The sequence below is a fragment of the Puma concolor genome, chromosome C1 (assembly GCF_028749965.1).
Source record: "Puma concolor isolate L17-30 chromosome C1, mPumCon1.1.hap2, whole genome shotgun sequence".
Classification (NCBI taxonomy): Eukaryota; Metazoa; Chordata; class Mammalia; order Carnivora; family Felidae; genus Puma; species Puma concolor.
The window spans coordinates 176,449,166-176,463,024 of record NC_141674.1 but is presented as its reverse complement, the minus strand read 5'-3'; the positions used below and the strand labels follow the sequence as shown (position 1 = coordinate 176,463,024).

At 36.0% G+C, this 13,859-nt stretch overlaps 1 protein-coding gene across 1 annotated transcript in view; it reads right to left on the bottom strand.

The window, feature by feature from the left end:
* Window positions 1–13,859, bottom strand: part of GULP1 (GULP PTB domain containing engulfment adaptor 1) — a 773,858-nt gene that overhangs the window by 439,116 nt on the left and 320,883 nt on the right. Inside the window, exon 4 of the mRNA XM_086719114.1 lies at window positions 2,556–2,634. The gene's annotated coding sequence lies outside the window, so the exon portion shown is untranslated. The remainder of the gene's footprint in view (window positions 1–2,555; window positions 2,635–13,859) is intronic.

Here is a 13,859-nt window from a genome sequence, read left to right as displayed (position 1 = left end):
TTCAACGTTTATTTATTTTTGGGACAGAGAGAGACAGAGCATGAACGGGGGAGGGGCAGAGAGAGAGGGAGACACAGAATCGGAAACAGGCTCCAGGCTCTGAGCCATCAGCCCAGAGCCCAACGTGGGGCTCGAACTCCCAGACCGCGAGATCGTGACCTGGCTGAAGTCGGACGCTTAACCGACTGCGCCACCCAGGCGCCCCTATAGTGGTTTCTTAATATCTCACCAACTGATGGCATATTAGGAACATTCACATTGTTTAGAAAGGCCAAGCTTGCCACTCCAACAGGGAAGATTGACTATAGTCGGACATAATTGTCTTACCTCCACTAGCCACCTAAAATGTTAGGAGAAAGACAGTAGGCCTTGGACAACAGAGCACTTGTCTTGGAGTTTTATAGGAGCATCTGCTACTGTTGTAGCTGCTATGGGTGGAAAAAAGGAGGGAGATCTATATGACCCAATGAATCTGGCAGGGAAATAAACCCTTGTTATAAATGGAGTTGCATTTGGCTGTGGGCAATAGCCAACCAGACTCCAGACTTGTAGGGGCTTAAATGCTTAGGAGATTATTCACCGTACATAACAAAATGTCTACAGCTGAATCATCTAGCGATGGTATGACGGCTCAAGGATAGAAACAAGGGCTCCATCTCCTGTCTTCCTGCTCTACCATGTTTAGCATGTTCTTGCTATCCTCTGGTCTGAAAATGACTGTTGTGTCCTTAACCACCGCATCCATTGTCAGACAGAAGAGACTACGAATTGCTTGTTTTTGAATAGAACCAAAGCATAGAATGCCACTGGAGATGGAGACGATATTGTCACGTGGTTGATTCAGTGTGAACTGATCTTAAGAACAGCTGAGTTATATATGGAATTTAAGACACAAAACAGATGAACATATGGAGGGCGGGGGAGAGAAGAGAGGGAAACAAACCTCAAGAGACTTAGTGATAGAGAATAAAGTGAGGGTTGATGGAGAGAGGTGGGTAGGAGATGGGCTAGATGGGTGATGGGGATTAAGGAGGGCACTTGTGATGAGCACTGGGTGTTGTATGTAAGTGATGAATCACTAAATTCTACATCTGAAACTAATATTTCACTGTATAATAACTAACTAAAATTTAAATTAAAAAATAAGTAAATAAAAATTTTAAAATGTGACTAATCCAAACTGAGGTATAAAAATACACATAGTACAAAAAAGGAAAAAAAAAAAGAACAGCTGAGTTAAATATAGTGTATCTTTGAATATTCAATGCAGTTTGCATCACAAGAATATACTAAATTGCCACATCTTCTACAATATGTTTTATTTCCTTGGGCCTATCTTCTGGTCAACAAGTATTTAAATGAATCTCTTTGCCTTCAGTCTCTTATTTCTATTGACTTATTACTCAGATCTTCTCTTCTTGTAGTTTTATTTTATTTATTTTTTTTTTAAATTTTTTTTTTCAACGTTTATTTATTTTTGGGACAGAGAGAGACAGAGCATGAACGGGGGAGGGGCAGAGAGAGAGGGAGACACAGAATCGGAAACAGGCTCCAGGCTCTGAGCCATCAGCCCAGAGCCTGACGCGGGGCTCGAACTCAGGGACCGCGAGATCGTGACCTGGCTGAAGTCGGACGCTTAACGGACTGCGCCACCCAGGCGCCCCTCTTCTTGTAGTTTTAGTATCTGATTATGGTTCATTCTGAAATTTGTTCTCTGTCTAGTTAAGATAGTTTGATTTCTTGTATCTCCCAGCTTTTGTAGTATTTTGTTTGTCTCTGTGTGTTTGTTGCCTTAAACCTCTCTTTGTGGCTTTGTTAATTAAGTTGCAGAAAACATGAGCAGTGAGATTAATTCCACTGTGAAATGTATGTGAGTGAATGTTCAACTATTTCGCTAAAAAAAAGTAGGGGATTTCTTAGCAGCAGAGGGAAAAAAGTACTGATAGTATGAAAAATATTATTCTACCATATAAGGTTCTATTTATTTACCATTCTAGGCTTAAAAACATGACACCATAACTTTTTGTGGTATGGCTTGAAATTCTTTTCTGAAATTTTGGATTAGCTCTCTGTTAATAGCAAGTCAATTAAGCAGTTCGTAAATTATTTCAAATTTCAAGAGATAATCCTCTCCTCTCTTGTTTTAAAAGTTTTTTTTTTAATTTAAATTCCAGTGTAACATAGTGTAATATTAATTTCAGGGGTACAACTAAGTGATTCAACACTTACATACAACACCCGATGCTCATCACAAGTGTGCTCCTTAATTTCTATCCTCCACTCAATCATCTCCCCGCCAACGACCTCACCTCTGATAACCATTAGTTTGTTCTCTATAGTTAAGAATCTGTTTCTTGGTTTGCCTCTCTTTCCCCCCCCATGATAATTTGTCTGTTTTGTTGCTTAAATTCCACATATAAGTGAAATCATGTGGTATTTGTCTTTCTCTGACTGACTTAGAGAAATCCTCTCCTCTCTTAAATCAGATTGTAGGTTGTTAACTACAAAGAGTACAGCTGTGTTAAAAATGATTATAGGAACACATTTAATCTTACCTGGCGTGAACAGAGGTATCAAGCAGAATGAGTTTGTATTTTCTCAGGTCCTGTTCCTCTAAAGGAGACCCCTACAGTTCTAAAGAGAAAAAGAGAAAAATACTAAACATATTTTACACTTACTACAATTGTGAGGTAAAATACTACCTTTTGTCTGATAAATACTGAACTTGAATATGCCTGTTAGAATATCCTACATTTGTTACCACACTCGACCCAGAGTTATAGTTCCATTTTGACATTCACATTTAGGACTCTGACTATGATTTAGCAAAACATATTCCCATTTAGATTCAGTTCAGCTTCATTATCTCTGAGAATAGAGTGATATCGCAGTTTGATTGAGTAAGTGATATTTGGTGGTTTTCATTTTAGGTAGGCAGTAAATAATAATACAGTGATTTGCTGTTGAAAGTGCAAATGAAAGGTATTAACAGATGCAGAAGATCAGTAACACCTATTATCTGAAAGAAGAGCACCTTAACATTTGCGTAAGACAATTGTTAACAAAGCAGTTCCACCTCTATTGTATCATTTAATTCTTACAGTGCCAGTGAGGTATAAAATAGTTTCTTCATTTTAAAAATAAGAAAACTGTCACCAGAGATATTCACAGGACTTGTTCATGATCTCTAGTCATTAAGGATAGCCCAGAAACTCAAATCCAGGTCTTTTTTACCCTAGTTCAGTCCTACTTTTATCACACAGCTGCTCCTTTGAACACAAGAGGATATATTCTGTTAGTTCTATGACGATGACATAAACAGACTTGAGGTAAAGATGCAATATATTTGTCTTTATGACAAAATCTGAAGATAATCATTCATTTATTAATTCTATTATGATTCTACTCCATGCTTTATCTCTAGTACCCAGCACAACATCTGCACATCATATAACAGGTAAGAAAAGAGATACGTATGTGATTAATGAATGAACATATGAATGAATGAGTGCTAAGTCAAGCAAGCATCATGCTCTGCTCATGATATGGTGATATTGTTAAAGACCCTGCTTTCAAAAAGTTTACTAATTAGTAGGAGATACCTACTTATCAGTAAGAAAATGCTATATGAAGTGAAAGATGTGAAATAAAAAATATGCAAGATGTTTTGAGAGCATCTGAGTAGTGGATAAGTTTAGCAAAACTTCACTGAGCAGGTGGTATTTGGGGTTGACCCTGAGGACTAATTGGATCTTCCCTCTCAGAGAGAGGGAGCTTCATGCTCAAAAGTGAATGTGAATGGATGTAAATTTTAAAAAATAAAAAATAAAAAAAAGTGAATGTGAGAGAATGCGAATAGCTCAATGTGAGGAGGTAGTTCAAGTACATGGGTCAGGGGAGCCTGGTTTAGAAAGTGGTGACTGTGGAATGTTCTTGGCACCCTGTAAAGGACATGGGTTTGCATTCCATGGTGATAAATAAATTTGTATTTTAGAACATTAACCCTGGTAGTAGCAGCGAGGACTGACTTAAGTAAGGAGAGCTGCCAGTTAGACACTTTGTTTGTTGTCTGGCTTGTACATGAAAGAATGAATTCCTGAACCAGGGCACAGAGGGTGAAGGGGAGGAGACAAATTCTAGAGAGGGCTAGACCTAGTTTTGTGAGGCTTGAGGGCTTGAATTTGAGAGCTCTAAGAAAAAGTGCTCAAAATTACAAATACAAAGTTAGATATGAAAGCACACATTAGTTTATAATGAGAAAAAGAATCACAATATATTAGCAACTTTCAAAGGCTGACAAATATTACAAATTTCATAAAATCCAGAAAAATAACATAATATTCCTATGAGTTACTTTCCTGACACAGTTCTATATATACCTATAAGTATATAAACTTTTGGATGCATACTCTTTAATATCTTCCTATTTCAGTAATTTTTTTTTTTTTTTTTGAGAGAGAGAAATAGAGTGCAAGCAGGGAGGGCAGAGGGAGAGGAAGGGAGAGGATCTCAAGCAGGCTCCACACTTGGCACGGAGCCCAAGGTGGGGCTTGATGCAAAGCTCTATCTCACCACTGTGACATCATCACCTGGGCCCAAATCAAGAGTCTGACGCTTAACTGATAGAGCAGAAGCCCCATGACAGTAATTTTATAACAGTAGTTTCTATGGAAAGATTTGGAAGAAATTAAGAAATTTTTCTGTTACAGTTGATCAATTAAAATTGATAGTTCAAATGCAAAAAAAATGTGGCTTTACACACAGTTGTATCTGCTGTTGACAGTACTGCTGCAGACTGTGCCCTACAAACACAGTAATTTTTTTTCAATGTTTATTTATTTTTGAGAGGCAAAGCATGAGCAGGGGAGGTGCAGAGAGAGAGGGAGACACAGAATTCGAAGGAGGCTCCAGGCTCTGAGCTGTCAGCACAGAGCCCGACGTGAGGCTCGAACTCATGAACCATGAGATCATGACCTGAGCTGAAGTCAGACACTTAACCGACTGAGCCACCAAGATGCCCCAAAACACAGTAATTTTGATAAATGTTATTTCAAGCACTTTTTTAATCAAAAAAAGGGAAGAAAAAAAGTATGGCAGATTTATGAATGTACATGCTGCCTTATAAATCCTATTTCTAAATGCAAATAACTTTTGATTAAGGCATTTGTGGGAACTGAATATTCTTTTAAAATTATGTCTGAAGATTAGAATTTCCCATATATTAGCTTCTGGTTCCATCCGTGTTAAACCACTTTGCTCCTCCATTCTCATAGTTGTAGTGCCACACGCCAGGGAACATCTTCACACAGTGATAAATTTCTGGCTTTTCACCTTCCTGCTGTGATGTTGGGTGTGTCAGCATAGTGGGTGGAAATCCTTCTGGAAGCCATTCCTACAGCAGGAATTCTAGCAATTATGTAACCATTCACAGAAGTGACTATAAACCACACTGATGTATTACAATAAAATGAAACCGAAATATTGCCAACTGAATTGCCTCTTCGATGGATTCCACTCATGCTTTGTGGTCACCTTAACACTACTCAACAGAAAGGGAAGTGTGATGAGGGAAGATCACCGTGGAGACAGCCCTCTTAACAGATGGTGATGATTACTTTGGAAAAATTAACACATATGAATGTATGAGCACATTGGTAGAGCCCATCTCAGGGTATCGGGAGGGGCCCATGTGTGCAAGAGGCCTCAAAGTTTACATTTATGAAGAACCTGCCTCTGGAGGATAGAACCCACCTCTGGAAACTGGTTGGATATGAAGGATGTGAGAAATAGGAGTCATGGAAGGTTGAAAGATTTTTCTGGCTTATAATAATACTAGGTGGATATGATAAAGAAAAAAATAGGGTAACCAATTTTCCAAATTTGATGGTCCCTCATCCTGGAAATACCTCCCTGAGAGTAAAAATCTCATTTAGCATAAAAGTCCCTCATCCTAGAGATACCTCCCTGGGATGTAAAAATCTCATTTTTCAGGTGAGGAAGTTAGGAGAAAATGCCAAACTGAAAAGGCATTGAAACTATGATCTGCATTTCACAATAATGTATCATCCTTTGTTGGATCACTCCAAGTGATATAATTTCAGGGTGAAACTTTAGTGCATTGGAATCATGAGCATTAACAATCTTTCTTTGACTTTGCCCGTGGATTAACTGTTGTGCTTTGTGTTGAGATACTGCTTGTGGAAATAAATGAAGATCACCCCAATGAGAACAAACAGAGGCTATTTATTCAGAGCTTGTTATAGCATGAGAATCAGCCACCATCACCTGTATTTGGCAGAAACTCAAAGGCAGGCAGATGTACTGAAAAGTTTTATAGTGGAAAAAAACCAAAGATCTGCCCTAATTAGATTGGTGTGAGGAAGCTGAAAGTGGGTTAAGTATCAACACAACATCCTCATTGAATTGGCTTGGGAAGCATATATGGCTTTCTCTAGTTCATCCTAGGTGGAAGCAAGGGCAAAAATTAGAGGAACTGATAACTATTGACCAAATCCTGGCTGTTCTGGGCTGACTGCTGCAGAGGTTAGGGATTGGCCTTGTGGTCTGATTGTCTCCAAAGTTGTGGGTCATAGTTCTATTGTTGAGTACAGATGGTCCTTGTCTATTCGTATAGTCAGACTTTCATGCTAGTTTGATTTTAATATTGTGAATCTTCTGGCTATATTTTCCAAGAATTTCTGGGAATTCAAATTAATGAAAATAAGAACAACTATAATATTAACACTGGAATTACCCAGATATCACCAAGAATGAAAAGCTTAACAACTTTGTTAATATAACTGCATTAGGAAGATAAATAATCAAAACAAATTATTTGCACAATATGCAGAAAATAATCTGAGATTGGGCTTGGTGGAGAGGGGGATGGTAAGACACACATAGAGATTGAATCTCACAATTATTTCCTTAAAATGTTTGATAATATTTGAAGAGTCCCTAAGGTGCCTAGAAAAGGATGAACTAACTACACTTGAGTTTCTCAAGGTTATGTGTAGGTTGTTACAAAAACTCATACAAAAAAAATGACTTGTTTTTAGAAATAAGACTGCTTCAGGATGTGAAATGTTACCACAAAAAAGTTGGAGAAGTTAAATATGACTTTTCTTATTTCTTTACTAAGAATGCAACTTAGCTGGAATTCAACTTTCATTTAATAAATTGAAATTATCTCTGTGCTTTAAAACACAGTGATAGAGTTACTTTATAATAATATCAAATGTACTTTGAAATGTTTAAAATGATGACATTTTAGGGGCGCCTGGGTGGCTCAGTCGGTTAAGCGGCCGACTTCGGCTCAGGTCACGATCTCGCGGTCCGTGAGTTCGAGCCCCGCATCGGGCCCCTGTGCTGACAGCTCAGAGCCTGGAGCCTGTTTCAGATTCTGTGTCTCCCTCTCTCTGACCCTCCCCCGTTCATGCTCTGTCTCTCTCTGTCTCAAAAATAAACGTTAAAAAAAAATAAATAAAATGGTGACATTTTAGACAGGGAAAGTCTGTAAGATAAATTTATAGATGTAAAGAACTTGACTGACACACTGCTGGCCTATCAAAACAAGCCTGTAGATTCAAGGAGGTACATTTTAGGAGAGATGGAAACTAATCCGGCAAGTCCAAAAACCTACTGTTGCTAGTAAGTAAAATCCTAAATAACCCATGTTCAAAACTTTCATGGAGAGGATATTTACCTTAATGTCATCACATCTGACTGACATCAGGAATCAGTGTAATGTGGGCTTGAAAAGAGCAAAGCTGGTTGTCAAAGAGAATTTTATGTTTGTCTGTATTCAGGTTTACTATTACAAAAAAGAACAGGTATAAATCCTAAATCCTGAAGGCAGTTCAGAGAAGTATTATTTGAAAAGGGAACAGGACAGAAAGACACATGCTAAAGTTATTTTTAAATTATATGTAGGTAATGCTTGTTTAATTAGTCTGCATTTATTACTTCTTGTAAAATGTCTTACATTTCAGTCTGTAAAGAACACATAAAAATATAGCCTCAAAGCTTAAGTATCCGATAAAAGCTTTAAAAAGGAGGGGCGCCTGGGTGGCGCAGTCGGTTAAGTGTCTGACTTCAGCCAGGTCACGATCTCGCACTCTGTGAGTTCAAGCCCCGCGTCGGGGTCTGGGCTGATGGCTCAGAGCCTGGAGCCTGTTTCAGATTCTGTGTCTCCCTCTCTCTCTGCCCCTCCCCCGTTCATGCTCTGTCTCTCTCTGTCCCAAAAATAAATAAACGTTGAAAAAAAAATTAAAAAAAAAAAAAGCTTTAAAGAGGAGTAAAATAAATTGCTACGTAAGAGTAGAGGAAGAAAATTATAAACTATAAACATATTGTTATATTTTCATCATACATATTTAATTATTTAAATATTTATTTATTCTCAATGACTTTATTAATTTTTTATTTACTTCCAATTATAATTTTTAACTAGCTCTATTGCTGTTTTAAGTTATAGTATTTATATAATGGAACAGTAATAATAAGTAAAAATCTATTATTTTGTTTTGATTCATATAAAATTCTTCTAGAACTTTGAAAATTCATGGAAGTCTATGTAAAAATTGTTGATAATAACACTTGGAAAAGTGAGCAGATTATATTTAAATACTGAATTTCTATGCTTCTGAATACATGATTCTGATTAGTATTATCTGTAAGTACAAAGATCACAGTAAATATAGCCTCATTAAAATTATATAAAAGACTTCAGTATATATGAAAATAAATTTTTTTCCTTAGAACATATATGAAATATTTTGTCTTTCTATTAATTTTCTAACTTTTGAACTTACAGTTTTTATGTTCATATTACAGAGATCATTATTTTCACTCAGTGTTTTAATATCTCAATGTTTTGGTTTAAGATAACGATATTTTTTGCAGTTAATGTCCTAAGGCTAGTAATCTATATTCTGTGTGTGGCTTTTGATTTACTCATTTGTGTCATCTATTTTATGATTATCTGTGATATACTCGCTTCTAGGTCTATTTCCAAGTACTAAAGAGAAAAAGCTGTAAGAGAGCATTGCTGAATGTCCCTTCACATGCAAAATGACTATATTTTAACATTGTAAATATTTAATCGGTTTCTGAGTACCCAAATTAACAAATTAGAAATAAAAGTTATATTTCAATATTATACAATTCATTTAATTTCTCTTAAGCATTTATATTGAGTTTCTTGAAAAGCTGTATTCAGAACAATTACTTGAAAGGAAACGGAATTAAATGCTTCATCAAATGTTAATGATGTCATCATTTGACAATTGAATATTAATGGTTTCAAATGAGAAACAATCACCAAGTTATTCTAAAAAATACAGAAGTGAAATAATTCCAAGAAAAGTTCTGATTTTTTTTAAGTTTATTTATTTTGAAAGAGAGAGAGTGAGAGAGCATGAACAGGGGCGTGCAGAGAGAGAGAGAGGGAGAAAGAGAATCCCAAGCAAGCTCTGTGCTGCTGTCCCAACATGGAGCTTGATCCCATGACCCTGGGATTGTAACCTGAGTGGAAATTAAGAGTTGGAAGCCCAACTGACTGAGCCACCCAGGCACCCCCTGATGAAATTTTTGATTGAGATTTTGCTCCTAACTAAATTAAGATGCAGGTGAAATTTTCTTTGTTACTTTTCTCTTAGCCGTCTAAGATTTCAGAGATTTCAAATACCCATTTGCCCTTCAAGTAGAGCACAACAGAAGAGAAGAGGTAGAATGGAATGCAGGGAAGAAAATGACACTTCTAATCAGAAGATCTGGCTTTCAGACACAGATGTACCACTTCCTGACTAGATAATTTTTGTAAGTAGGTGATCCTGACTAGATGATTCTCTGAGCTTGAATGATGTTATCCACAAAATGGAGATGATAACTCTTAATCCATACAATTTTTGAGAAGAGTAACATTGTGAAAATGTCTAATGTGAAGTCTGGTGACTAAATCACATTTAATGCATGTTCATTTTTCATTCTTTCAGTTAGTCATTCATTATTCAGGACACATTTCTGTTGTTTTAGTCCCTAGAGCCAAGTCAGTCCCAGGTTGGCCTTTTTCTTTTTTTTCATCCCTTCTTTTCTCCAGCATAATAAGTATTTGGCTTGCATGTAGTTATTTCACTCCTTCTGGATGTTCTATAGAAAGAGGAGTATTTTCTAAAATACTCTAATTTTTAATTTCTCTGAAACACATATAAATTATTATCAGATATAGGAAACTAATGACAACCATTGATATTTCTGGACTTTCCTCGATTGTGAATTCGCTTAGGATTCTTTCTACACTCCTTTCCTAAATGATATTTAAGAATGCTCTAGTTATTTTCATGTTGTCAATCAATTTAGCACAATCAATAACTGATTTGACTGATGAGTAAAACTGATCATTCTTCAGTCTAAAAAAGGTTCGTCATAAAAGGCCAAGATTTATGGGATCCTCAGTCTTCTTCAGAATGTGCTTCTTAGATTTCATTGTGATATTATTCTTTATCCCTTCCCAACCATTTCTATCCCCTCATTCATTATTTTTTTGGCTCTGGAATTGATGAATTTCTACCTTGTGGATTCCTCTAAACTGTTATATCCTGCCTTTGCCAGTCTCCAGATGAAGAATTAAGTCTCTGTTTCAGCTCTTCAAATTTCCCCTGACCTATAAATCATCTACTTTGCCCTCCTGAAAGAATTCATGGCTTTAGTTCTGGGAAATTTACCCTTTCTTCTCACTTATTTTACTCTTGTGTACATTTTCCATTTCTAATCAATGTTAACCTCAAGGTTAGGGCTGTGCTATCCATGAAGCTGTATGCCTTTCCATATTAGCATAAACTAGTCTTACTAGTTGTCAGCATGCTCTGATGACAGACCTACCTGTCTTTTCTATTACAAACCATTTTCCACTGGAATAGAAAATATCTACATTTATGTTTCTAAAGCTCATGCCCTCTCAAACCATTCACTCTTTCTTCAACAAACATTTTTGAACTCCTTTATTCAGATCCTGGGTTTAGTGATCAGGTCTTAAGATGAAAACAAAACAAAACACAATATAGTCCTTAATCACAAAGTTTTCTCAATCCAATTAATTTGTATTCTACACGATAAATAGTATACTAGAAGCAATCACAGGTTGCTATGTTTAGAAGAAGAAATTAACCTGGAAAGCTTCAGGAGATACTTGAATGGAGTCCATTTACTTGGTCAAGTAGGGAAACATCATTTCAGGACATCATGTGCAAACACATGGCAGTGTGATAGGCCATGCTTCTTTAAAGGGCTGTAAATCATTCAGTGAGCTAAAGGGAAAAGTACATTTGAAAAGTGTGAGGAAATACCAAAGTGACATGTTTATAGGACCTAAGTATGGAGGACTGAAGGCAATAATGTCCATTGAAAGAATTTACTTGAAGAATTACTATACATATTTTTGCTTTTGTCTTTATTTTACCTAATTCATCTTTACTAAAATTTATATCCTCTGTCTCATTCCTCTTCCACAATTAGATAACAAAATCTATACTGTAGTATTATTGACTGGAAATGGTTAATGTGTTATCTCTCTAAGGGTGAAATTTTAGTCACTTACATAGGTCTGTATGAGAAATTGTTTTAAGCATTAGGAAATAATTTTTGCTTCCTATTTCTGTCAGTTTTATGCTTGAAAATATAACATACTTGAAGGTTGGATCCAATTTGTACCAAGATTTATTCATCACACCCTTGCAGAGTGAGTCTTTAATGATCATTTGTGAAACTTAGAAGGTCCATATTACATACAGATTTAATAAAATGTTATGATCTTTAGTTGAACTTATTTATATTTGATGGCTTGTATCTTCTAAAGATTTGGCCCCTTTCATCTAAGTTACTAAATTTGTAGTCATAGAGTTACTTGTAGTACTTCTTTTCCATGTTTTTAATGTCTGTGTACTTGGAAGTCATGACCTCCCTTTATTTGATACTGTAATTTGTACTTTCTTAACTTTTTTTTTAAATTGGCCAAGGTAGAATTTATCAGTTTTATCTTTTCAAAGACACAGTTTTTAGATTCACTGATTTCGTTTATTCTTTTGTTCTTTTTTTGTTTATTTATTTATTTTGAGAGAGAGAAAGAGCAGAGAGGGAGTGAGAATCCCAAGCAGGCTCCGTGCTGTCAGCACAGAGCTCGACACAGGGCTAATCTCATGAACCATGAGATCATGACCTGAGCTGAAATCAAGAGTCGGATGCTTAACCAACTGAGCCACCCAGGTGGCCCATATTCTTTCGTTCTTTATATAGTGGAATGTAATGGTTTTTTGACACTAAAAAGACTGATACACAAAAATTTGAGGGTGTGAGTCAAACGTATTCAGGCTGTCAAATGAAGTATGCAGCAAAGATCATATGTGTGCACACACACATGAGAATGCATGCGAGTAGAGTTGCTAATGCATGCAGACTATACCACTCATTTACTCACATTCAATTTTTAATTCATTCATTTATTCTTTCATTCTGCAATTATTTATGGAAAACTTACTATGACCAGGGCACCTACTATTGTCTGGAAATGTGCAGCAAACAAACAGACAATCCATGAACACATGGAGCTTAAATTATAGTATGCAATGTAAACTATAAACAAAAAAAAGTAAACATCAGATAGTAACAAGTGCTATGAGAAAATAAGATGAAGAACATAAATAGGTAGTGCTAGGGGAGGGCTATTATACATAGACTGGTATTGGGAGGTCTTTTGATGGTAATGTTTGAGCTAAAGAAGAAAAACTGAACCATGTAGATTAATGGAGGAGGAGGAACCATGTAGATGGTTCTACCATCTACTGAACCATGTAGATTTCAGGAGGAGGAGGAAATGGCAAGTCCATGAGATGGAAAAAGCTGTGTGTGTTCAAGGAACATCTGAGTGGGTGGCTCTAAAAATGCACTAACATTTACAAAGATTAAAGAGGAATAATTATTAAGACATCTTAACAGAGTAAAGCCTTTGAGAAAGCTCAAACTCTTAGAATTCAGTACCCATTCCATACTTACTCTAGAAACATGAGAGCTATTTAAGCTCTGGCATCTGCATGATATAGAGGTTGGATGTTAAAGTCAAGTTAGTACCCTCTTTCTACTATCCATTAGGATTAAATAGTTATCTTAAAGGTAGGACAATCTGGAGGTTCTGGTACCTGCATAGAGACTTTCACTTTGTTTTTTCTCTTGCTCTAGTAGTTTGGTGATTCTCGAATTTTCATGTGCATACACATTACTATACACAATTGTGCACACAAAATTAAGTTAGAAAGACATTGTGTGAGTATACCCCCAACTCCCCAAAATAACTTTTGCAATAAGCATTATTGGAATGTATTCTGTCTTTAGAATATTATTCCTAAATAAGTTGCAACACAATTACATTTCATTGAAAAGGAACCCTTATACTCTGAGATAGTGTAGAAATTTGTTGCTTATGAAAACTTTAAAATACATATTCAAATTAGGTAAGCAAGGAATATCCTTATAATTATTTGCATGCCAATAATATAAACATGACTTTAATGTCATGTCTTTATTAAGTAACAGTTAAATGTTTAAAAAAAGGAAAGGCAAAAGTGATATTGGTTAGTTGGTTTTACAACTGTTTACAACAGTTTACACCAATTTCAAACGTAATGATCAGATGTAATTTTCCCTTTTGTTGAATGCTACTAAAACCAAAAATACAATAGCCTGGTAATACTATGTAATGGAATGATACACTACTTTTTCTGTCTCTGCAGGCAATTCAAATTTGACTACAAGGACAGTTTGTATTGATCAGCAGGCACAGACACTGTCACTGGTATTTCTTAGAATGG